This window comes from Cavia porcellus, unplaced genomic scaffold (genome assembly GCF_034190915.1).
Source record: "Cavia porcellus strain 051 isolate PalLab524CR breed Dunkin Hartley unplaced genomic scaffold, mCavPor4.1 scaffold_4, whole genome shotgun sequence".
In the NCBI taxonomy this organism is placed as follows: Eukaryota; Metazoa; Chordata; class Mammalia; order Rodentia; family Caviidae; genus Cavia; species Cavia porcellus.
This window is the reverse complement of record NW_026947487.1, coordinates 52,669,121-52,694,580: the sequence shown is the minus strand read 5'-3', so window position 1 is coordinate 52,694,580 and position 25,460 is coordinate 52,669,121. Positions and strand designations below refer to the sequence as shown.

The following is a 25,460-nucleotide window of genomic DNA, read 5'->3' as shown; positions in this document are numbered from 1 at the left end:
CCCCAATACAGAGAGAGACAAAAAGAGAGATACAGAGACAGAGAGACAGGGAGAGAGCACAATTACACAAGGTGAACCAATTAGAAACGAATACAGCACAGCCCTGGGTCATTCACAGCAAGCCTTTCTTAAGTGGTCATTTCTAGTTGAGTCTTCCATTGGACATCCAGTACTTGATGCTACCTTGATATTTTATTCTGTACAGTAAAATTCCTGTTGGATTGCAAAATAGGCGGAGTTAACCCTCGTGGGTGGAGGAGAGAAGCAGAAACCAGAGCGTGAACGTGGGAAGACACTAAGCCAGGCTGCTCAGTACTGGGGTCAGCAACCAGGAAGTTCCACTCACCCTCCTTACATCCCCAGGTCCTGACCAGGAGCCCTGTAGCAATTCCTGGTCTCCGGCCAGATGCAAGGCTCTCTGCCCCAACCTAGCCCTGAAACTCTGAGCCACCACTGCCCAGGGAGCGCTCAAGGAATGGGGGAACACATCTATACAACACTGATTACTCATTTTTGTTCAGGCAGTAGGAGTTAGGGGATGCCTCATTACACTGAAATGGGAAAGTGGCTAAAATCTTGACATAAGAATAATTTTATAACAACTAAGCTATATGGCAACATTTTGAAAATTTAGCTCAAATTAAAAGGCATTACGAAACTCATTGGTAATTCAAACTAACAATGAAATGCCCCAACACTGATGTCTAAAAATTATAAAGCCATTAAAATATCTTACAGTTGAGTAACTACTGAAGAAATTAAAAACAACAGGCTAAATTTTGTTTTGCAAATGACACAGAGTCTTACACTGTGTCTAATAAATTGCAAGGATTTGCATAATAACTACTGTCTTCCATCACACTTTTTGTGCATGCAGGTATCTGAGTTCATGGTATAAGAATGCAGTATTACTAGTGTCAGAGAAAACAGTGTTTTTCCTGAGCGTCTTTAACGGTTCACCAGGAAATAAAGTCAACTTTAAAGTTTACTTGTGAGTCTCCATCCAATACCTGAACGCTCACAGACTCTTCACACTACAGGCACCTACAGAATCCCCAGCCCATGGACAGACAAGAATTTCGAACTTTATCCTTTTCCCTCATCTGACCAGGAGCTTTGTGAGTTTCCTGAGCTTCCCTGACACTGAAGATCCAGACATGGACAGTGAGGAGAAACTGAGGCACCGAGCACTCTGTAAGCAAGCCCAGAGGGCAGCCCCTTATGCTGGGAAAGTCCCCACAGTGGAAGCCATAGAACAGGCTGGACCCACAAACAATACTGCACTTGAATTTCCTAGACTGTTGGTGCCTGCATTCATTACTCTGATTTCGTGGGGAACAAAGAGATGGTGCACACAGCTAAGGATGGATACAGAAATGCGAAGGCCACTGCTGCACCGGCTATGAGCTGATGGGACTGGGAATGCAGAGGAGGCAGCTAACTAACCTCCCCAGACCACAGTGGAGACCATGGCTCTTCTTGTCCTACTTTATTTGTTCTTCAGAATCTGCCACTAGTCTACCTCTGGTCTGCTGACTGATTCTCATTTCCTAACATGAAAATTTTAATATGTAGCTAATAATTCACTGAAAGAACTGTAAGTATCAAAATAGTATAAATGTTCTAGATGCAAAGTACGTTAATAACTATAAATTTTAGATGAATATTTGAGGTTAGTATTTTAAAAGATACTCTACTTTTTAAAAATTACCATATTAAAAAGTGTTACGCTTTTCTAGTTAAGAAATCGTTATTTCAAAAAATATTAATAAAATTGAAAAGACAGGAAAAGCAATTCATTCATAACATTGCTCCAGGATAAGCATTAGGAAGGATTCATGCCCACAGCCTTCTCTCTCCCTCCTTGGGGCTGGCTTTTGTGTACCTAACCCTCTCTGCACACCTAAGCAGCGTCACTTTGCACTGGGGCCATCTTCGATGTGGCCCTGTGATTTGCTTTGACCAATGGCACCTAGGAAGAAGGAAGAGCAGCCAATCACAGCCAGAAGCTTTAGGAGACAGGGGGTGGGGAGTGCGGTGGTTACTGCTTGTTCTGCTTGGGCATCTATGCTGCACCAGGAAGCATGGCCCAAAAGAGCAGCTCCTTAGTAAGCCTAGACTCTGCAATAAAGGACTCACAAGGCTTAAACAAGTCCACTGCATCTTCAGCAGGTGCCCTTGGTTCCATCCAAGGTCATCAAGCCAGGAACTTTGCAATGCTCACATCCCAGGGATGTGTGCAATTATTAATGACTCTAAATTAGCAAAAGTTGTTAATGAAACCATTATTGACAGCCTTCTTGTCCCCTCCCCCAGCCTGTTCCATTTGACAGCATTTTCAAATTCAGCTTTAGGTTTTGATTTTGAAGCCACCCCACTAAAGCAGAGACCATCAAATCCGAATCTGGAAAGGCTATAATTGGAACAGGAACAGATTCAGCAACTGTGTTGCAAAGGAAGTAACAATGGGAAATGGATGTTTTTCACAGGAAGAAGAGAGGACAGAAGGCATGGTGCTATGGAAGATTTTACAATTCAAGATACAAAAATAGAGCCAGAGAGCATCACTGAATAGAGAGGTCTACTGAAAAGAACTGAGAAAGGGCTGGAGGACCTTTTCTCGGGCAGGTGCTCACTAGAATCCGTTCACACATGAAAGGCTGGCGCAGGTGACCTGGACATTCTTCCCATTTCTTCACTTAGCTTATTACAAATACTAGGTGATTCTGAATCATATTTTCTTCCAACTAAAATAAATATTGCTTATATTTTAACTACTCTAACAATCCAGATGTTACCGAACAGTTAGCAGGAGTAGACTAAAGGTAGTAGGCTGTGGCTCAACAGCAAAATTTCTGAAGCTCAATGCCAGCAAAAAGAGAAGGTGGTGCCCCTGGCTTAGGGCTTGCTCACATGGACATTTTTCCCCAACAGCTCTATTCCATGACGACTTACATAGAAAACATGACAGGAGCTCACAATAGATCAGCTGTGTTTCAAAAATATAAGGCACCTTGATTTGTTACTTGGATATAAAGTCTAACACACAGGTGACAGGAACACCTCACTCACAGCTGACCGGCTGCATGCACCTACACCTCGGCCCCTCTCCTGCATCTCTGACACCCTTAAAAGTGTGCTTCTCTCTCACTCTACAACCAGCTAAAATATGAAATTTTAATGGCGCCCACCCCCTTGATTAATCTTTTATTGTTTTATAAATGTCTAAAATCAGCATCAGCATCAAGGCTCCAACAAACGCAGTCCTTCCCAGCTTCAGCATCCCTTCTGTTTTCTGTTCTCGGCAGTCCAGAACTCTTGATGATTTTGTCTTCACTTAGCCCCCAGGGCAAACCCTCCATCCCGAGTAAGTTTCTGATCCCTGGCTTTCATCTTCACTGAGCCCCTCATCCTCACCCAGTGAACTGATTGCTAGACCCCTGCGGTGCACAGATATTCAGTCATCAAAGCAATATGTGCTCAGAGCCTGGAGAAAACATTATGGAAACTGCAGCATGAACCACTCGCCTTGCTCTACATTTTCCCTTTTCCCTTAGTAACATTAAAGCTGCAACAACCTGGTCTGGATTTACTGGAACTAACACCAAAAATGTGCAAATTACAAAGACTTCTCTGTCTCCTCAAATGTCCTTGAGAAACGTCCTTTGTTCTTAAAGCCAACTCTGAGTAACAGTCTAAACAGGAGACACTTTAATTTGATGTGATTGGCGTGTATTATGTACAGTATGATAAAGTTTAATGCATAAGTTAGGGCACCAGGTAATACTTCCTTCTCATCAGCATAGTGAGGAGGGCCTGAGATTTGGAGGGAGACAAGTTCCTTATCTCTAAAGTGGAAACAACATTGCCTATTAAGTGAGTGTTTTCAAGAATTAAGTAACATAATGTCTGTGAATCCAGAACCTTGTATGGTGCCCAAAATATATTACTCAGAAAGTGGCAGAGTTTTCTGTTTGCCTGCTTTTGTTTTGTCACTATTGTTGTTATAAATTGAATTATTTTTTCTCCATAAAAAAGATCTAGGATTAAATGTTACAGAATAATACTGCATATATGTATAAAATCCTGATACTCAATCTTTTGATATAAATAAACCTTTGGCTTATAATCCAGTTCTTTGGAAACAGACTGTGAAGATGAACTTTTTTAAAAAAATAATTACAGGTAAATATATAGTTCTCCTATACATGAGAAGTCCACAGCTCATCTCATTTTCAAGTCATTGTGCAAATTCAACAAGGCACTATCAGGTCCACATCCAAAAGAAGAGTTCCTAGCCAGGCAGCTGAGTGTTATCATAATGCCACGCTGTTCTAAATACTTCTAAGCACATCCTGTCAATAATTTACTTATTTCAGCCCTGGAAAATATTCACAAATAAGTAGTAGTTCACACACACATACTGTTATGGTTGATACAGTGTGTCAACTTGAGAAGTTTAGAAATTTAACTAAGACACTCAGCAGGGAGCCAGGATCCTTATTTTGTGAATATCCTTAGCCTGGGCAAGAGGAGGGTACAGAGATGGTGTGAGTGCTGCACCTATCTGGCAGGGGGTGGCCTTGTACAATATAAGGGAGGATAAGAGGCTTCCTGTCCCCTTTTTCTCTGGCTGGTTTGCTGGCTGCTGCCTTAAAGTGTTGCCATACCACCCTGCCTTGGAGACAGCTGATTATGGACTAAAACCTCCACAAACTGTAAGCTAAATAAACCTTCCCTTCTTCATATTGGGTATTGGGAATTTTGTCTCAGCAACAAGAAATAAGTAACCAAGACAGACATATACACATGCCAAAATAATGTAAGTATGTATAAAGTCATTTTAAAATGATAGTAATATTTAAAATCTGCATCCAGGGGTGGGTCATTGCACTTGTGACTGTCATTTTACAATGAATCATCCCCTTCTCTACTCTTCCCAACTTTTCTTCTGTTCTATGACAACGGGGATTCTCCATGGGACTGAATATTTGTGTGCTCTCAGAATCTGCATTAAATCTGACTTCCACTGTAAGGATACGGGAAGGAGAGCTTGAAGAGGAAGAGTCCTGATGAGTGGGATTAATGTACTTGTGCAGGAAACTCCAGCAAGCTCTCACTCTGTGGCTGCCATGCAAGGTGAGAGAGACCCAAGTGACCACTGGAACCTGACCATGCTGATGCCCCAGACTCAGACTTCCAATCTGCAGAGCAGTGGACGCTAAATTTGTTTCTTATGAGCTTCTCTGCCCATGAGGCATTTGAAATAGGATGCCAAGCTAACTGAGACAGCTGTCTTCTGGAAAAAGCTCTTTTCAGCCACTAAAATTAAATCTAATGGAGGACAGTTCAGAGTCAGAGAGGCCATGCATGTGCATATTCTGCTTGACTCCTGATTTTCTGTTATGGATAAGCTTACTACTTTCATACTAGAAAACACCACTGTGCCCAAAGTGACATTACAGGAAGCATTTATTTGATTTATATAGCTACACATTTTTTAAGATTAGTGTTCCACTGTTTTACAAGAAAGAAAGAAGTAACTGCTTTTGCTACTACTAGACTCGTGAGTGATGAAGGGCAAAGTCGAACTGGATCCAAAGAATCATTCTCTTGTGTTCATTCTTTTCAGTAAATACCAGCACATGTGCACAAAACTACAAAGGATACGCTTTGGAATACCCAGCCTCAGGCTTACTTAATAACACCAGGGCATGTAACTGTGAGAAAGTCATAAACACAGCCAGCCCACACAGCCACAGTCACAGTGTCCCTGAACCAAACAAGAGAAAAATACGCTGTCAGCAAGGGTTTAGCCAGGGTCTGGCAAACACTGTCCTTGGAAATCTTTGACAAGAGAATAAAAGAGCAAATATTGGTTCCTGTTATGTAAACAAGTCATGCTCTTCTGCTCTCCAAGTTGAACTAATGGGAAAGTAGACGGCCTGGGGTTGGGGGTCCCCTGAGATAAGACAGGTTCCAGCTCTCATTGATTATGCCTGATGAATGTATTTTGTTAATACAAACTGCATGGACTACTTGAGAGAGGCATTTGGGCAATGAATTCATGCCAGAGAGATCCTCCCCTATCCCTGTTTCCAAAACCCTCATGGGGTTGAATATGTGCTGAGAAAGAAAAGAAAGTAAGCCATAGCCATTGCACTGGGCTTCCCCAAACAAGCAATTGCTCCTAAGGGATTACTCTGAAGAAGTCCAGCACCTTCCTACTTCATACTCAGAGTAACAACACACAATTAATGGGCGCTAAAATGAAATAGTAATCATATTAACAAGCTATTTTTGTAAAGACAAATGGTTACACTAAAATATTAAACATGTTTATTTTTCTGATTTGTACTATTTATATTTGATACTATTCAGTTCAAAATGTAAATTAAAAATATTACCTAAAAATAAATGTATAGGCAATAGTTTTCTTTATCTTCCCTCAGAGATCATTTCTTTATACTCTATAACCTTAAATACAAATAGGCCGTTTACTTCAAAGCTACATAACTTAAAATACTTATCTCAAGTATAAAATTTGTAAGGTATCCAAATTTCTATACAGTGGAAACAAAGCCATGTCACCTGAGATAAGTGCAAAATACTACACAGTAAAAGCATAAAATTAGCGCCTGACTTTCAAATGCCATGCTCCTGGAATAGCCAAAGCAAATATTTAATATCACGTGCATGATGTCTAAGTAACCAGAAATGCAGTTTCTTACCAGAAATTTTATCCCGACGACTTTGGCTTGCATGTATCCCGTGTTCCGGTGTACAACTGAATCAATTTCACACTTACACACTGCTGGGGTTTTGGGAGGTGGTTAATTCACTGGTTTGATGTTACCATAGCAACTCTGTGACATAGTAACGCACACGCTCAGCTCAGCTCTCCGGCAGGGTATAAACGGTGTGCTCAAGAACACACAGCACGGTGCGTTGTAAGCAGGGCCCCTTGATGATGCTCCCAGCCTAACACTTTCATCCTGGTCCTGTTCACTGAACGCTGAAGCAGAGGTAAAGTCACTGTTTTGTTGGAAAGAACATTTTAGGTGCGTGTGTAGAATTTTCTAAAAGCCCTCTGCAAAAGAATACAAACTAACTTCTATTACCATTAAGAAAGGCAGTAAAGGGATTTAGTTTACTGTAATGACTAAGAAGTACTTTCCAGATGGACTATGGAGTCATAGTACTGCACTTTCGGGTAAAGGCTGCTGTTCCGAATCGAAGCTTTGGGCTGCTGCCCACAGAATGTGCAGCAGGGCTGCACCTGTGTTTGTGGATCCAGTCTCACTGACCTGGTGATGGATTTGCTTCCTGGGGATGCTGGAAAGAACTGAAAACGAGGTGGCCAAACACACAGAAATTTAACCTCATGGCTCTAGAGGCCCGAAGTCCATACTCAGGGTGTCAGCATGACCCTGCCCTCTCCAAAAGCCCCATGCTCAGTGTCCCTGCGGCACCTGCCTGCACATGTGTCACCTCCCTTCAGCCCCTGTGGCCACGCAGAAAGCTGATGCCAGGTCTCTTCCCATCTGCTGCACAGGATGCCTGTCTCTGAGTCTGTTCTGGTCAGGACCTCATCATGGTGGACTGCAGCCCACCCTCAGGACCTGTCTTGACTGTGTGTGAAAGGACCTATTAAACATGGTTTCCTGCACAGACACTGGAGATTAGGAATTTGGCACTTTTCAGGGGACCAAATTCAGCATTGTGGTGCTGAGACATTGTGGTGTGGTAATGAGAAAACACTTACAGAGTAAGTTAAGAATCACACATCTTATCAGGTCATTGCTTCATTTGCCTCAGAGGAGAGTGAGCCACAAGTTCTGAACCGTGCTCATGGGTCCATGAAAAAGTGAGAAATAGAGGCTTCGGCACACACCTGGAGACGAGGGCCACGCCTGCCCTGGAGGTGGAAGTGGCCTCTCACAGCGTCTCCATAGCAGGTCCCCAGGAGGAGGTGGCACAGGACAGACTGTGCAGGGCCAGTGCACATGTGACCTGGTGGAGAAGGCTGTTGGGTATTACAGAGGTACAGGGCTGCCCTGCGATGCAGAGGAGACCCAAGGAGAAATGTGTGGCAGAAGCTAGGCCTGGGACATAAACGTATAATCCCAGCACTCAGAAAGGCTGAGGCAGGAGGATTTAAATTTCCTGTCTACCTCTTCAACTTTGCTGAGATCCTGTTTCAGAATAAAACACACAGAGCACTGGAGATGCAGTTCAGCGCTAAGGCCCTGTGTTCAATCCCTGGTTCCACAGAAAAATGAGCAAACAAAGAAAGCAAAGACCACGCTTCTTTCTTACCTGTCACCCCCAAAGCATGGTAGAGCAAACTGAGATTAGGGAGGATTTCTTCCGCCAAAAAAATCACAGTGTTTGTGTCATGCTGGGATCACTGAACGGCTCTCACTAGAAGGACAGGGGTCAAGCAACGTGCTTTTCCAGATGCTGAGCCTCTTTGTGGAATACTGGGACCTAAATTTTTTTACCACTTTATTGAAAGTCCCCTAATATTTGGAATCTTTTTTAATGAAAACTGAAAACCAAATTTTAATGTGATTACCCTGCTTATTCTCTTGATGTTTGTGTGCTCAATTAATTCTAGTTTTCAGGTAGCCCTACTCCGTGTGTAATGTCTGCTTATCTATCTGCAATTATATATGTGTTAATTATAACACAGCAATCAAATCAGTCAAAAAGAAAACATGCCTAACAGTCAAGATTTTCCATAACCTCTTTGCCTGTATAAGAACTAACACTATGTAAGTATACAAGTAAGCACTTCAACAATTTCGTTGGATGTAAATATTTATCCATCGCCACCCACTGTGTTGACTTTTCTTCTTTCCTAAGGCTCTGTTACAAACATACCACTTCCAACTTGGAGGAAAGAAAGTAATGGCGGTTTTGCTTGACTGTAAGTAAATTACCACATTACTGTGTATGGTTCAAGTCTCCCTTTGTGGGCAGCAGCTGGATTGCTGCTAGACATGAAAATATCACCACCTGTTCCACAAAGCAAGAAAAAATTTATGCTATGATTCATATCTGGATGTCCCCCCTAAGCTTCAGATGTTCAAAAGTGCTTTTCATTTGGGGGTGGATTATGGGTGTGGTATTCCTCAGTGGATTGATGTGGCTAAATATAATGTTGGGAGGTAAAGCCTGGTCAGCGGAGGTGGGTGGCTGGTACATGGCCTGGAAGGATGTAATCTTTGTCCTGGCTTTGCCCTTCTCTATTTCCTGGCCACCATGGGGTGAGCATATCTCTTGCTTCAGGACCTTCTACCATGCTGTTTCTGAACTGGAACCACTGTTTGCAGACTGAGACCTCTAAAACTGTAAACTAAAATAACTCCTCTTTTAACATTCAGATGCTAGTGTTTTTCTCAGTGAAGTCAAATAACTAACACACAACTCTAGTAAAAAAAAAAATCCATGATCACTCGAAGGCAAGAATTCACAGGAAAGATGGGGAAAACCATGCTTACTCAGATTTCTGCCGTTAGTTGAAGAAAGGCACAGAAAATTCCCAGAGAGGAAAACCAAAGGGAAATAAGAAGTGTTACATGGACTTCAAAAGAGAAAAAAGCTCAGGAAGGAAGAATTATATCTCAGTGAATAATTTCCACTGCTTATGGCAAGTCAAAGCAGCACTGACTTTGATCCAGAGTAGTTTGCTTCAAACAGCAGAGGACTCAAGGTGTTCCATGTATCATGTCAAGGCAGTGGAATGTGACAGTGACTTTGAGAGAACTTAAAAGTTTGGAACCTCAGAGAGCACCAGGGATACAGCGACTCGGGATAGGACACACACAGGATTAGTGCTGGGAAACACTCTTCCTCTTCTCACCTGGGGTCCTAGAGTCATAGCAGCAAATAAATCAGAAAGAGAGAGAGGGAGATCAAGGAAACAGCCAATCCCGTGTGGGGGCCAAAAAGAATGTACTGTGAATACACACAGATATCCCTGGCAATTTCTTACAGCCATGGGGGAAGGCATAGCCTTGAACCCCCATCAGAAAATATTCAATGAGGAGTGGAAATGAAACAAGAGAAACATTTATTTCCACCTCCACAACTTCAGATTCCAACCTCAGATTCCAAGTAATGCAGCCATGTGCAAAAAGATTCTTCCTAAATTTCGACCCAAAGATGTAACCAATTTAATGAGACAAAACAGTGAGCATAAATTATGGAAAAGTACTGCTAATTACTGTGACACCTCTAGATAAAGGACACTTTACCTCTAGCGCTTCTGATTCTGACTGTTGGGTCGAGATGTTTCCCAGGGATGTGGGAATCAGGCTCTGCAGATGTGCAAAGCCGACCTGTTGGAACCCGTAGAACTGCTGTGGTTGGAAACTTATGCTGAAGTTTAGTTCCCATGGTAACACTATTCAGTGGTAGGACTTTTACTAGGTGACTAGGTTATGAGAGTTCCATCCTCATGAGTGGGATGCGTGCCCTTAGGAGAAGGAGTCCTTCACTCCCCTGGTCTCCTTTGTCTTCTCACTTTCCCTGTGTGATGCTGCAGCCAGAGGCTCTCACCATAGAACATTGACAATGGACTGCCCAGCAAGCAGAGTTGTGAGCCAATTGGTCCCTGATCACTACAAATTGCCTAGTGTAATAGTCTGCATCCCATTGATGGACAAGATGTGCAACGTCAACAATACAAAAGAGGAGAGTTTTGTGGCTCACAGTCTCTGAGGCTTCGGTCCGTGACTGGCTGGTTTCAAGACATAAACATCATGGTGGAAGGACAGGGCAGAGGAAGACTACCCAACCCACAGCACTTGGGAAGAGAATAACAACACCACAGAGAGGAAAGACCAGATACAGTGCCCAAGGTCACAATTCCACAGCCCACTCAGACACACCCGAAAGTGAGCTTTATTAACTTGCTAGGTGTTTCGGTGGTCACACTCAGCCTTAAGCGTGCTGTTACAGCAGCACAATGCGGCTAAGAGCAGACGTGACAGGAGGAGCCAGCTAACTCTGTGGGGGCTTCACATCACATAGCTGTAAAGTACATTTGTCCTCAAGGACACATATCTGAAATACATTGGAGGGTATTTAATTGTGTTGTAAAAGGAAGTAATATAAATAGGTTGAGAGAACTCAAACTGTGGGATGAAAACCATAGGTAAGCTGACAGCTTGTGGGGTATGGAAGAAATGCACAGAGCAAGTTGAGTGTAGATAATACATGAACAGGAAGGTCACGTACCACTGCAGAACTGAGAAGGGCTTTAGCATGCTGCAGGATGCACCAAAAGTGGAAGGAAAAGATAAGACTGAAATATTTAGCAGCAAATAGGAACATCCTTATGGATGAAAAGGAGGAAACATCGAATCATGGTCTTGTCACTTCTGGGCTGATGGCTCTATCCCTCCAATGTGACCACCTGCTGGTGAAACCCAGTGGGTTCCCACGAAGGACCCAAATACACTTGCCTGTGTTATGGTAGATACACTGTGTCAACTTGAGAAGTGTAGAAGTTTAACTAGCAGACTCAGCAGGGAGCTAGGGTCCTCACTTTGTAAACATCCTGAGCCTGTGCAAGGGGAGGGCACAGAGGTGGGCACAGAGATGGTGTGAGTGCTGCACCTGCCCTGGGGCAGGGAGGTGGTAGCCTGTGTACGATATAAGGAAGGAAAAGAGGCTTGTTTGCCTCCCCCAACCCTTTTTGCTCTGGCTGTTTTGCTGCTGCCTTTAAGTGTTGCCCCTGTGTCATGCAACCCTGCCTTGGAGCCAGCTGATTATGGACTGAAACCTCCACAAATTGTGAGCTAAATAAACCTTTCCTTACTTCATTTTGGGTATCAAGCTTTTGTCCTAGCAATAATAAGAGAAAAGTAACCAAGAAAACCCCAAAATGTATATGAAGTCCATGGCTGTTGAAGAGACTCACAAGCACCAATACCTGTAGCCAGTGAACTTGCCCAACGTGGAGAAATAACATATCCCCTCTGCGCATGGGGCTCTTACTCAAACTTCATGCGGGGTCCTCCTGACCATAGGCTCACCATCAATATGTCAAGTCTCAGGTAGATGTGACACTTCTGCCGCTGCTAGTCTGTGTAGTAAAGGCTACCTCACCTATTTCTTGCCCTTGCTCCTAGCCATACTTTTAATTAATTTAGTGGACCAAGTGATGCTGGTATTTTAAGTTGGTATATGACATTCTCTGTCCTGAAACCTCTGGGATTACCTGTCCGGTTGTGACTTTGGAAACTAAATTGCATCAGAATTGTTTCTCAGACAACTGTATCAGGATAAAACCACGGAATACTAATGTGCCTGGAATATGAGACGTGAGTTGCAGAATGAGATTACACCAGATGTTAAAAGCAAGCATGGGTCAGATCTTAAAAGGTCTTCCCTACCAAGCTTTGGGTGAACAATTTGTTCCATATGTCCTGAAGAATCCATGAAGGATTCTTCAAAGCAAAATCATGATCATGTTTGGGATAATTGGGAATGACTGTGGAGAGTGAACTGGAAGGGACTAGGATTACAGGTAGACAGGACAGTTAATACTGCTATACAATTCCAGTGAGAAACAAAAAAGATTAAGCAAGGGTCTTAGTTGCAGGGCTGCTGAGGGGGAAACAGATGCATGAGTGGGACCATGAGTGGGAAGCCAGGGTGATATAAGGACTCACTGCAAGGCAGACTCACAGAGCCAGGCCCAGATGTTACTTCCAGGTGGAGTACAAGAGGAGCAGGAGCAGAGGGTGCAGGGTGGGCACTAAGCTCCATCTGAGTCCTGGCAGGGAGCTCCAGGCAGGTACACTAGACTGCTGGCTGGAGGAGTCTGAAACACAGGAGAAAGATGAGACTGAAGAGCTGGACAGGGAATTCCAGGGACAGGTGTAAGATGACAAGGGTCTAAATGAGCCTACGGGGGGAGGTGTACCACGAGAGCAAATAGAAAGGGACCAGAGCGGGACTGTAGAACCCCAACATTACGGAAAGCAGAGATGAACTCGTGCATGAAGGTAAGCGAGGAGGAGGCACTACGTCAGGGTGACAGGATTATTTAGGTGTTATGAACATCATGAAAGATGCTTCTATATAAATGCACAAAGAACAGGACTACTGCTGCAAAGCAAAGACTTTCCGACACTGATATTTATCAAATGTATAAACTATTAGGTGTATTTTTAATCTGCATCATGACTGTGAATACAGCATTTCTCTGTAAGAGGTGCTCAGAGAGCCAGTTCAGATTGCTGGCAAAGAGGAAGAAAAATACTGCGAGGCTTTTCTTCTACACGCAATAACTCATTTTCAAAGCATTAGCAGGGCCTCAACAAATGCTTTTTAATTGAAAAAGCAAACTCAGAAAAGAAAGCTAGCATTGGTGAGTATAATAAAATAAAGACAGATGGTGATCACTATTTTCCTCTTTCAATTCAGTTTATGTCTATTACAGATCCACTGACATTATAGCTTAAATAAATCTTCAAGGGGTTTAAATGATTCACTATTATTTGCCTTAGTTAAAAGTCAGGACAGAATGCAAACAGCAGATCTAATAGCCCCAGATGGCTTTTCTATTTTTAATTTTGTTTGAACTCTAGCAGGTAAGACAAAAACTATTTTTATACTTTCTCTAAAGCACAAGAGAGTCCAGATGCAGGCCCAAGGTATCAAACCCAAGAGGAACGTGGCTTGGAAGGTACTCTGACAGAATCACCCAAGCATGCGTGCTCTGTCTCTCCCCAAGTCACTGCACAGCACAAAGCTAGAGGCTGCCAGGCAGCATTGCCTACCAGGCAATAGCAAAGTTGCTCTTCTTTCCAAGGCAGCACCACTGCCAAGTGACTGTCGCCTTGGGAAGAACTGCCCAAAGCTTGTCTAGCAGCAGACGGGTGAGGGACCAGGGGCCCACTGTCTCTTCCATTTCTCAGATGCGCCCCTCCTTCCAGCGCCCCAGCAGCCCAGGCCTGGGAACAAAGCAGCACCAACGGTGTGCCCGCCAGCTGGCCCTGTCCACACGCTGGGGACAGGCAGAGAGGACTCGTTCCAGTTGCACGGAGGGTGTCAAAGGCCCAGGCCACTAGATGAACTGCAGTGGGGCCGGACAGTCTGCACCAAAGTTGCCACGCCCTGTTGCTAAAGCACTTTGAATCATTACACAAATTAGCTTCTTTTAAGTCAAACGTATCAGGATTTTACAAGGCTTGAATCATTTCTACTGTCTTCTAGTGTAGGGTAAGATGGGGCTGGGCTTTTTGTTTCCCTCATTTTTATGTTATGCCCAAGTCAGCAAGCCAGCTGCATGTCTGCTCCTCTGTCCCCAGCCCTGCCACCTTGACAGCCAGCATTTCTGTCTCATGCCCCCAAAGCCGACCATTAGTTCCAGGTTTGAATAAAATATGGCACCCCCATCATGGGCTCCACCCTGCCAGTCACTTACACACCAACCGCCTGGAGCCTCCTACTGATGTGATTGGGAGCAAAGGTCAGACACCAGCACTACCAGCTCACCACTGGAAGTCGAGGTTCCTGCAGGTGCTCCGGGTCTCAGAAAGAAATTGGGTTCTGCCCAGCGAGCACCAAAGTCTCCGCTGAAGTCTCTGCCATGCATTGCCAATTGGAGTCTTTTCTCTAGAAGTCTTGTCCTTGCTATTCATTATAACAAATGTCACATAACTATAGGTGCAGAAAACCACAGTAATACTGAGGAACTGGTGATGTGGTTGGAGGGAGAAAGTAAGCAGAAAGAATAATCTTCCTCTCATTTATTCATCAAGTATATTTAGAGTTTTTCTGATGTGTTACACATTACTCATAGCATGAGTTTCCAGCTGCAACCAAGTGGAATGTATTCTCACCCCAGAATACAGTTTTTAAGGAATAGATCCAACAATAGTTAAGGTGCTGTATTTCAGGGCTATGGAGAAACAGTGTTGAACAAAGGTCTTTGTATGTGAGGACTACAGTGTAAGCAGGTGTGTGTTCGTGTGTGAGCACTGAATCTACACAACACCTGTACATGGAAAACCACCACACATTCCTAAGAAACACAAAAGTACACACAGACAAACAGGAATGTGGAGCAAGCTGTGGAAATTTTATCAGTATAAGTAATAAAAATGCACTGATAGTGTATTTTAAGAATCCCTTTAAGTTATTGTTTCTACATATTATCACTTACATATGATAAAGTAAAATATTATTGACTTAAACATTGTTACATGAACTGTCACACATAGATTCTGATGTCTCAAAATATAAGGGAAGAGAACCTTCAGGCTGAGATCAGCTGTCTGGGCCAAGAGCAAGATTTTCATGGATGCTAAACGCCTAGCCCAGAGGGTGACCTCACATCCCTAATTAGAATACAGCATATTAATTTTCTTGTTCGTGGCTGTAGAACCCCAGTTGACTTGTACCCCCGAAATGCATATCAGCCTGGATGACTGCATGCATCTGGCAACAGTCCACTCTGAAAAGCTGCTCTGACTTCACCAGCAAGGCTGGGAGCTGTGTGAGGAGAATGCAAAACCTCACCAAACAAAAACCGGTTGACAGCAAATAAATTGGAACCAATAAGTAATCATCGTGCCTTATCATGAATCTCTGCAAGAAGAAAGACAGATATTCTGGGCCGTTCCTAGCCAACAAAAACAACCATTTAACACCCTGGTTTCGATTATGGGGCGTGTGTGGCACTGGGACGCTCTGTCATGGTGTGGGATTTCTGATGGATTGCCCTGGCAAACAGTTTCTCCTAAATGGAACGAATCAGGCTGATGAGGTCCCTGGATGGGAACACACACACACACACACACACACACACTGACACCACATGCACGCATCTCTCAGAGAATCTGGGACTCTGCTTCTGTAAAGTGTCAAATGAAATAAAAGTGGAAATCATAGTTACTTATATTCTTAAGGAGATTATGATGGGGAATTTAAATAAAGCATAATTGTAGTCCAAGCATAAACAGGGTACTTACTCGGAAAACAGGATGGGTAGCTCTCTGTCCACGTAAACTGATTCTTAATGCGAAAACCCATCTTTCCCCCTCTGAGTCGCTCGTCTAGATTCTGCTGATTGAGTATTTCTTGTACCAAGCAGGGCAGGGAACCCTCTTAAGAATAACAGGAGTGGCATTTATAAATATCAGATCATTTTTCTATAAGACTGTAGTTTTCCATGTAGAACTGTGTTCTCTCTGCTACTTTATCAAAGTTTTGCAATGGATCAAGGGTAGACAGGCAGAAGAAGAGAGAGGTGGTGCATATTGGCAGGTCTCTGAGGCACCTGTGAAGTTACACTACAGCTGTGCCAGGGCCCTGGACACCTTCCCCAAGCACATGAGCAAGACCTTTATCCGCAGCTTAAGGAGGGAAGGTGTGTGGTATTCCTTGTTCATTTACTTGCACTAGTTGTTACTAACTAGTACAACAAACTACAACAATGCATGAGTTTTAGTAACCTCATTGGCTACTGTGGAACCTTGTCAGATGACACGAGTTTGTTTACTGAGATCCGCAGTATCATCTCCATCCCCACTGCCTTCATGACCCACACTACCACACTGCCGCATCACTGTCATCACCATTACCATCATTGCCATCCTCATCATTGACATCATCACTGCCATCATCACCATCACCGTCACCACCACTGTCATCATCCCTACCAACACTGCCACCACCACAGTTGTTGACATCATCAGTACCACCGTTATCGCCATAACCCTCACCATCACTACCATCATTTCCACCATGATCACCATCATTACCGCGAGCAGCAGCAGCACCACCATCATCATCACCATCAGCACCATCAGCACCACTATCATCAACCTCACCACCATCAGCACCACCATCCTCACTATCACCATCATAACCATGGTGGCAGCAGGACACAGCACACTTACAAATTGATTTCTATGCTTCAAATACATCAGTAAGCCTCCATGCAAACTTGCAAACTGAACTAAAATTGTTTCCATGTAAGGAAAACAAGGATTAATCAGGGGATGCGGGGAAGCTTGTGCTACCCTCCCATGAGCAGGAAATGAATCGGCTCTTTCATCTACATGTTTCTTGATGATGCAGTGCTCTTCACTGCTAACCACACTGTCTTGGTGAGTACAAATGATGTGACCCTGACCCTGGTCACACGAAGGATGAGCCCAAATTCGCTAGAAGGATGCAGCTAGGAAGGAAGTGTGAGGACTGTCCCTTTTCTTCAGTTCCAGCTCTCACCGCCCTGCTCATCCACTCCTGAGTGACATTACCAACTGTGGCATCTCTACAGAAACCATGAGACACCAACACTACCTGTGTGGCGGCAGATTGCTCATCCCACCTAATGATTTTATTTTAAGCTCTCGGATGACATACCAGGCTGCCAATTTACTCATAACTGTCATAGTACATTATTCTGCATTTACAAACGACCAATAAAGCTCCAATAGATTACTAAATATCCAAAATGTCTGTTTACCAAGTGCAGGGGTGGTGCGCTGCATTCAGTTCACAGGGGCTCCCAGCACTAATGGCACTGGCATCTTCCCAACTCCAGTCAAGAAAGGCGGAGGAACACCATGACTAAGAGGAGCTCTGCTCTTCCATGACCAAACATCCTAGCCCCAGCCCACAGCAGCTGTGGCTGCCACGCTCTCTAGCAGTCTGACAGAGTGTCATGCAGCAGACATTCTCAACGTATTTTCCAGTGGGGTCTCACAGGAGCCATGAGTTCTCCATCTCCACAGAAACAGTGAGTCACGCAACACAAGGGCTAGGAATCTCCGCAAGCACCATAGAGTCTAGCTGACTCCACAAAAGCTACACATGAGGTATCTTCACAAGAGTTAGGGTTAGATATCTCCCCAGATATGAGTTGGCTATTCCCACAGGTACTGAAACAGGTACCCCATGGAAGTTAGGAGCTAGATACCTTCACAGGTAACCTGGAGTTAGCGACCTCCACGAAAACCGAGAGTGGGTTATCACCACAGAAAGTATGCATTAGAAGTCTCCCATTTCCCTAAAACTAAAAGTTCTTTCAATCTCATAGGAAGCCACAAAAACAGAATCTGATTCCTGTTTCGACTTTATGTCAGGGTCCCTATCGCTCCCTTTACCACCCCAAGATAGAATCCAACCCTGCCCCTTCTCCATAGCTCTTTGTATCTTAACTCAAGGGTTCATTTCCTCCTTCACAATTCCCTAGGGCTCACATGGCTGGAAACACCCAGGACCTTGACCCTGCTCGAAAAAGATCCATGGTGGGTAAGAACTGACCTCCACCCTCACCTGAAATAAAGTGGTCACAGATTAGAATATTCATTAAAACACACACGCTGAGTGCTTGACATTGGATAGTATGGGAGGATAAAAATGAAGAAGGTATAGTTCCCTTTTAACTAAATACCACTGATTTACTCCTGCTAAACAAAAGAGAATCTGAGGCTCTATTTTACCAAAATATACTTTTTTTCCACAAGAGAATATTAAAAATTGATAAAATTACTTATGGGTCATTATAGAGCATTTTATAATCTCAATAAACACAGATTATTGCAGTTAATGTTTTATTAAACACTAGAAAATCCCTCTTTTTTCAAGCAAACAGTCCTGAAGAACTGGTCTTCATTTTACTCACTTAATAATTAATTTACTTATCCTTCCCAAATGCTCAAGTGACCGTTTCTGTAGAAAAAAAGCTTATTATATTTGATATTGAAAATGATATGTATTAAAACAAGCAGAATGTTTTAGGATTAAATCAAACAACAGATTACTGTGGAGACAAAACACGTTTTATGTTTGCATCTGTCTTTTGGTTGACATTGATAGATAGGCTCAATGCAAAACAGTTGTAACAGTCCTAAAGTACTAGAATATTATAAAAAAAAATAGTTTCCCTAAAAAGTACTAATAATATAAAAGGCAAACAGGTGTTTTTCTCTGATTTGTTCCTTTATTCCGGTTACAGAAAACTCTGTTTCTCAAGTACGTTCTTGAATATTACAAGAATAACCAACTTTCTCGTTACTATCTTTGTAAAAATATTCTAACACCTGGTCAATATACCAACAGCCACATTTATAGCGTGGCAATGTGCTTTTAACTTCCTAGAAATGTGCATGTCAGATTTCAAAATAAAGACCAACCTCAAGAATAAATTTTTATTTCATTTGAAGAAATATTGAAGAATATGAGACATCAAAGTAAATTACAAATCCAAAACATAGATAAATGTTTTATTCAGAAATAAATATTAATTCCTGAATCTAGACTATTCGAGGGCTTATTTATATGCATTATGTCTATTCTGCTGTCTGCTAAAGTATTTATGGTAAAATGTTTTTAAAAAAGAGAAAAAAATATTGATCTCATGATTTTTAAAGCATGAAACAACTGAAATAAATTAGCCTGGGGAGTGATACTTAGTTTTGTACTAAATGTTACAGTACATCAAAAAATTCCATATAGAATATTGCATAAATCTCTATTTTAATTCTAATATTCATACCAATACTTAAATTTACAAGATGCATTTATAAAGCCATTATGAGAAATGTGTAGATTTTTACTTCAATCTTCCAATTTTGATCTGGATAATATTGTAAAAACTGGTACATGTGGAGGAATCATTCAAGGCTTTTGAGAAATTTTGAGTAAGAAAGCTTTCCATCACAACCAACTGTTCTTTAAAAATCCCCCAATCACCCTACACTGATGATCCAGACCTGATGGATGAAAAGCCATTCTGTCCGGATATTTCTCTCCGGTGTGCAAGGTCCCTAATCTTCAGGTTGCTGCTAAGCACATGTGTTCTGCATAATCTACTGAAGTTTCATGATTGCTAACATCTTGGAAATCAGGTTTTGTTATATATTTATGAATGAGACACAATTGTCTTCCAAGCTAACCACAGAGTCAGAGAGTCCTTACTATGGAAAAGTGTGAGTTTTTCCCTCTGATCCAACTCAGCTCGGTGGATTCCACTTTCTAAGAATGGGGCTTCAAGAATGGACCCTGAAAAGCATCTCTGTCACAGTGACCACAGAGACAAGTGAGGAAATGGCTCTGCTAGACTCTATCTGGGACAGTCACTCCCAGTGCAGACACCGTCGCACGCTGCTGCCTGTGAGCGGCTAGTGGGTCTCTCACAGAATGGAGCATTTGAGAGCTGCTGTTCAGATCACACAGGGTCTAGCAGTTCTGCCCTGGAGGAAGGGCACAGCCAAGGGCACCCTGCAGCAAGGCAGTGCTCCTCCGCCCACCCAGGGTCAGTTCTTTGGGCCTTTGAGTGCCACTGTTGGTAAAATGAAGACTGTTTTCAAGTGAGCAAAAGAAAATTGTCCTTTTTTTCACATCAGAGTGCCACTCTTCTAAGGTTCTGCTAGCTTTTCCACCAAGTTAGGTCCACAAGTCATTCAACTTCATATTGTGTGCCACCTGGTATCTCTTGAGTTATGGCGACCAGGACATGACTCTGCAGATACCAATACCAAGCCTGGTGTCTACTGGCTTGTGCTCCTCAGTGCAGTCTACTTTGTTTGGACTCATTCATCATCAGCATTAGAAAATGGATGTGTCCAGTGATATAATTATGGAAAACAAGCTGATCATTATCCCTGAAATTCCCCACCCTTTCCTGAGAAGATTCTCTGATTCCCCTGCTACAGAATTATTCTGGACTTCTAGAGACAAACACGGGTTGTGTGTTTGCGATATGCAGTGACACAAATGATCTCATACTCTTTCCGACTGACGCTTCCTGTGCACTCTTGAAAAATTATGCACATATAGGGCCAAAGCAAAGGCAAGGAAAACATGGATGTATTTCCTCTCAGTGAATGCACAAAAGTTGAAATGAAATACTAATCTACTCTTTCCATTGAGTTCTGTGAGGTTTGCAACCAAGCTCTCCTTAGCTGTGGACAGAACAAAACCAAAAATTGATTATTGCTCTCTTCTCAATCTAAGCTTCATGGATCTTCAGTGGTTGACTGGTTAATTAAATATGGCACTGGAATCTCAGATTAGAGCCCTCTTCATAAGCACACCATTAACATGCCCATTTTTCAATGTAGGAAACATCTGCACAGTGTAGGATTCCCCCTTAACTAGCATTCTGTCCACCAGCTGACAGATCATATGTTATTTGCCCCATGGGGAGACAGATCATCAATTTACAATCCCTTGTCTTAGTTTCCTCAATAGATCATGAAATTTAATATAGGCTTTCATCATTCATTTGTGTAAGGCATAAAATGCCAGCTCTCTAAGAACTGAAAACCAAGTGGTGGGGTGGTGCAGGGTATGCACAGGACACTTGGCCAATGCCAAGGAAGTGTGGGCCTCACAGGGCTTAGCGGTGGACACTGGTGACAGCTTCAAGGTTGATTAAACAGCTCACTCATCCACAAAGTGGCTATAGAACACTAGGTGCCTGCACATTGTGCAAATTATTAACGGTAAGAAGAATATTTTCTGAGATGTCTTTAGAAACACAGATCAAATTCATTCCTTTTAAATCAAGGATGGAACATGAAATTCTGGACAGTAACTTCTCTGACAAAGGCCATTGCAAGCATTGTATCTTCTTACCCTGATTGTGCAGCAAGAAGCTGCCTGTGATAGATGGGGCTTGGGCAGCCAGCAGGGAGGGCGCAGCAGTGTGAGTTTAAGTAAAAGCAATGGAAACGGTTAAGGGGAGATGTAAGGCTTGTGTCCTTTCCTTTTCCAATTTAAACTGAATATCTTCCAGAAAATAGGCACCCGGCCCAAGGTTGGGACTGGTACCTGGCAGAGTGCATATCTCAACTTTATAACACAGTGGGTGCCTGAGGGTTCAGCTTCTTTTATTCAGTTCACACTTAGAGTTCAGTGCTCTAGCCATGGTACTGAACACTACAGAGAGAGAAATCTTACTCTTTAAGATCTCAGAATGGAGCTGGAAGGAGCTAAGAACACCACGGCAATATGTGTTACTGTTAACAGTTCTCTAATTCTCAGACCCAGAACGATGCCCTTTTCTGGAGGAAAGAAAAAACCCAGCCATTAGTGTCTTGTAGGTCAGATACTTCATTCTCTTCACCCAAGAGTCAGTGAAGAATAATCAATACTTCTGTCTGCACCTCATCTCCCCCATGCTCACCCCTCCATTCACCATGTTCTGGATTTCAATCAAATCCCCAGTGAAATTTCTCTTGCCCAAAGCATATTTGATTAGCTGCCCCAAGGAAGAATCCTCCTCTTTTAGCAAAAGGACATTTGCCAATTTTAGTGTTGATTTTTCTCCCTCACGATGCTGTATTTCCTGGTTCCTTTACTTAATCTTTACTGTTTCTCATCTCCTTTGAGGAATTTCTGCTGTCTCCACCTACTTTCCCCCTCCTGGTCCGACATTATCTTCCTCTCTGACTCCACGCATTAGACTATGTACCTTCCTGGATTAAATTGCTCCCCATTTGCATAATAGTTGGGCCCATGTGTAAGATAAGAGCACATAACTTAATATCAAAGTGCAGGTCCAGTTCCAAGACTGTCAACAACTACCTAGGATGATGGACGTGGTTAGCATTTATTTGGATCCCGTTCCAGTCCACCCCTCTCAGAGTCCTTACCACTAAAATGACAAGCTTAGATTTAAAGTGTTTTCCACTTCATTCAGTTTTAATAATTATACATCAAGGTTTTCAATTACTGACACATACTTGTATAATCAAAAGGTGAGGAAATTAATAAGAAAAGTCCCCAAATCTAGTTTGCATTAGAAGTTTTAGATTTCCCTTCATTAAGTCCTCCTTGAAGGTTATTTCCAGGTGGTGAAAATGACTAATTCACTTTGAAGATCATTGACCTTAATCAGCTGACTGAATGATATGCTCATTTCCCCTGTACATGGATGGCAGAGTGGAGATCCCCATAGGTTGTGTAACTCCCCAAAATTAGAGTTTGTTTCTGCTACTGTTAGGATTCAAACTCTACCCTTATTCCAGAGTCCATGGGACAGAGCTTCAAGAACAAAAGGACTCCATGCATTTCATATCCTGCACTGTCTGCTGTCTCTCAGAACATTATTTTAAAAACACAGCCCCTCCCAAGATTCAGTACACTCCTCCTGCAATGAAAGTTCAAGGGAGCAGCTGTCAACTACACCCCTGAGCTGTAACAAGTTAGCTGTAAGCGCTGGCTCTGTGATCACTGGGAAAAGACCTTACATTAGGACTGAGATGGTTTCTCTCTTCCAAGAGACTCACTAGAGTTCAGGTTGGGGGTCCCTAGGTGTCATGATTAGCTACTCACACATGCCCTGCACCACACATTATGATGCTGGGAGTTCTTAGAAACTGCTGAATCTGACAGTGACCCTGTACTCAACAATAATAAGCACCTATGTGCGTGCATGTGCGTACACACACGTCATTATGGGTTTCACACAAGTAAAGCTTCCTTGCATAAGCTCAACAGCTCAGAATAGATTTCTATTCCAAATTTTTCAGAGAGAAGATATCGGGACAAGTCAATCAGCCCAGCACTGATTAAACTTTGGAATGTACTTGGAATGCCCTGGTATTACCGGAGCAATGGCTAGATAGACAGTGCACAAGGCACCATTCCAGCCGGCAGAAATGGGAACTTGGTGAAGCCACATGCAGTGCTGGCTAGATGCAGGTCAATAAGAATAAAGAAGTTGCAACATGATCGACGTAATTACTGTGTACTGCAAACACGCACTGATACATGTTTAAAAAGTGTTAATACATTATCTTTGTACTTGTGCAAAGCCACAGACTACATCTCACCCTACAGACTGGAAAGTAAGAACAAAAGCAATTTCCAACATGTCCTCTGAATGGGAAGACCACTTGATTTTCTCTCTTTTCCTTCATTCTGAAAATTAAATTGCAAGGACACTCACTGGGGCCACAGCTGCCACTGTGGACCATGGAGCCCTCAGACAGAAGGACGCTGACCCTGGATGGCTACTTGATGACCACAAAAATGGTCTCCAAAATGAGTCCAAAGGATGATACCAAAACAGTATTCACATGCGAAGCCCCACTCCTCAATTCCCAAAGACACACTGAAGTGGGAAACATAACTTTTTAGACACAAGAACAGTCTATGTATAAATGGAACATAAGACCAGAACTGCAAAGCAACAAATGAATCTTTTCAAATCAGTTTATACAATATTTCACTTTTTCCCAGTGAGTCTAGTGTTTAATCTGAATTCTAACACTTTTGGTACCATCCAGTATACCTGAGAAAACATGAATCAAGTCTACTTTCTCAACTACGCAAAGATCCAGGGGGTGCACAGAAGCCATGCGAAACTCACCCCCCCCCCCAAAAAAAAAGTCCCAGTAACCTGGAAGCAGCAGAGACAGAAGAACTTCCAGCTGCTTCTGGGAACCTGCGCAGCAGGAAATACAAAAAGACCTCAGCTCTACACTCCCTGGGAGAATAGCCCACCCCCACTCAGGATGCAGAAAGTTACTAGGAAGAACGTGGGTTCCAGAAAATCCTGGTGAAAGAGAAATCAAAGGAATGTTCTTCAAAAGAAGCAGCACTCTCCTACAGGGCTGCAGTGGAGCAGACCTCAGGGAACACAGGTGGCCCTCAAGTGGATCACACGAATGCTCCTCCCAACTCCATTCACTGTAAGACACTGTGGATGAGGAATCGGTGCAGGGGTGTCTGCATTCCTGCGGAGTTATAAATGAGAATCCTGGGGCTTAATCAAATCAATGTTAATGAAAGAAGCATGATTCCGAGTGAGGCTTCAAAAGATTTTTTCAGTCTACTGCAACCTGCTCTTCCAACTCAGTCATGTTCTCACAAGTCAGGTTTGCAGGAAGAGGACACTAAATATACCTCAGGCCGTGGTCCCTGACCGCCCTGATGGCAGGCTTGTGATTTTACCCAGCATTCAGAGCACAGCGCTCCAGGAACGCCAGGTCTCTAGCAGAGTGAAGAGCTGCATCTGATGGGTTTTAGCAGAAGAAATGTAAGTGCAAACAACAGAGAGAGTATTTCTCATCCCCACCAGAACACTTGTGTGTTTCCAAAGAGGAGCACTTGATTACGATGGGAAACTAGGCTTACAATGGAAATATTAAGACACCTAGATTGACAGTTCAACAAATGAAGAGATACAGCATTTAATAAAGAAGATACTCTTGCAGGATTGTGTTAGGTGCTGGAATAATAAAAAGAATCATAGAGCTATCCTTGCCCCAAATACCCTCGTAATCCCAGTGATCTTGTGAGACAGATGAGAATCCCAGATAAAAAAAAAAAAAAAAAAAAAAAAAAAAAAAAAACATTTACATATTTCCTTATGGAAATACTCATGATAATAGTTTTATAATACACCTGGATATGGTGGTGCAAGCCTGTAAACTCATTGTTTAGGAGGCTGAGACAGGAGTATTGCAAGGAGT

At 42.9% G+C, this 25,460-nt stretch overlaps 1 protein-coding gene across 2 annotated transcripts in view; it reads right to left on the bottom strand.

The window, feature by feature from the left end:
* Myo16 (myosin XVI) overlaps positions 1 to 25,460 on the bottom strand; it is a 470,083-nt gene that overhangs the window by 422,799 nt on the left and 21,824 nt on the right. The window contains exon 1 of one of the 2 annotated variants that reach the window (XM_063247026.1): positions 6,732 to 6,812. The exons of the other annotated variant lie outside the window; for it this stretch is intronic. The gene's annotated coding sequence lies outside the window, so the exon portion shown is untranslated. Of the gene's footprint in view, positions 1 to 6,731; positions 6,813 to 25,460 lie in introns of those variants that run through there. 2 annotated transcript variants of the gene reach the window in all.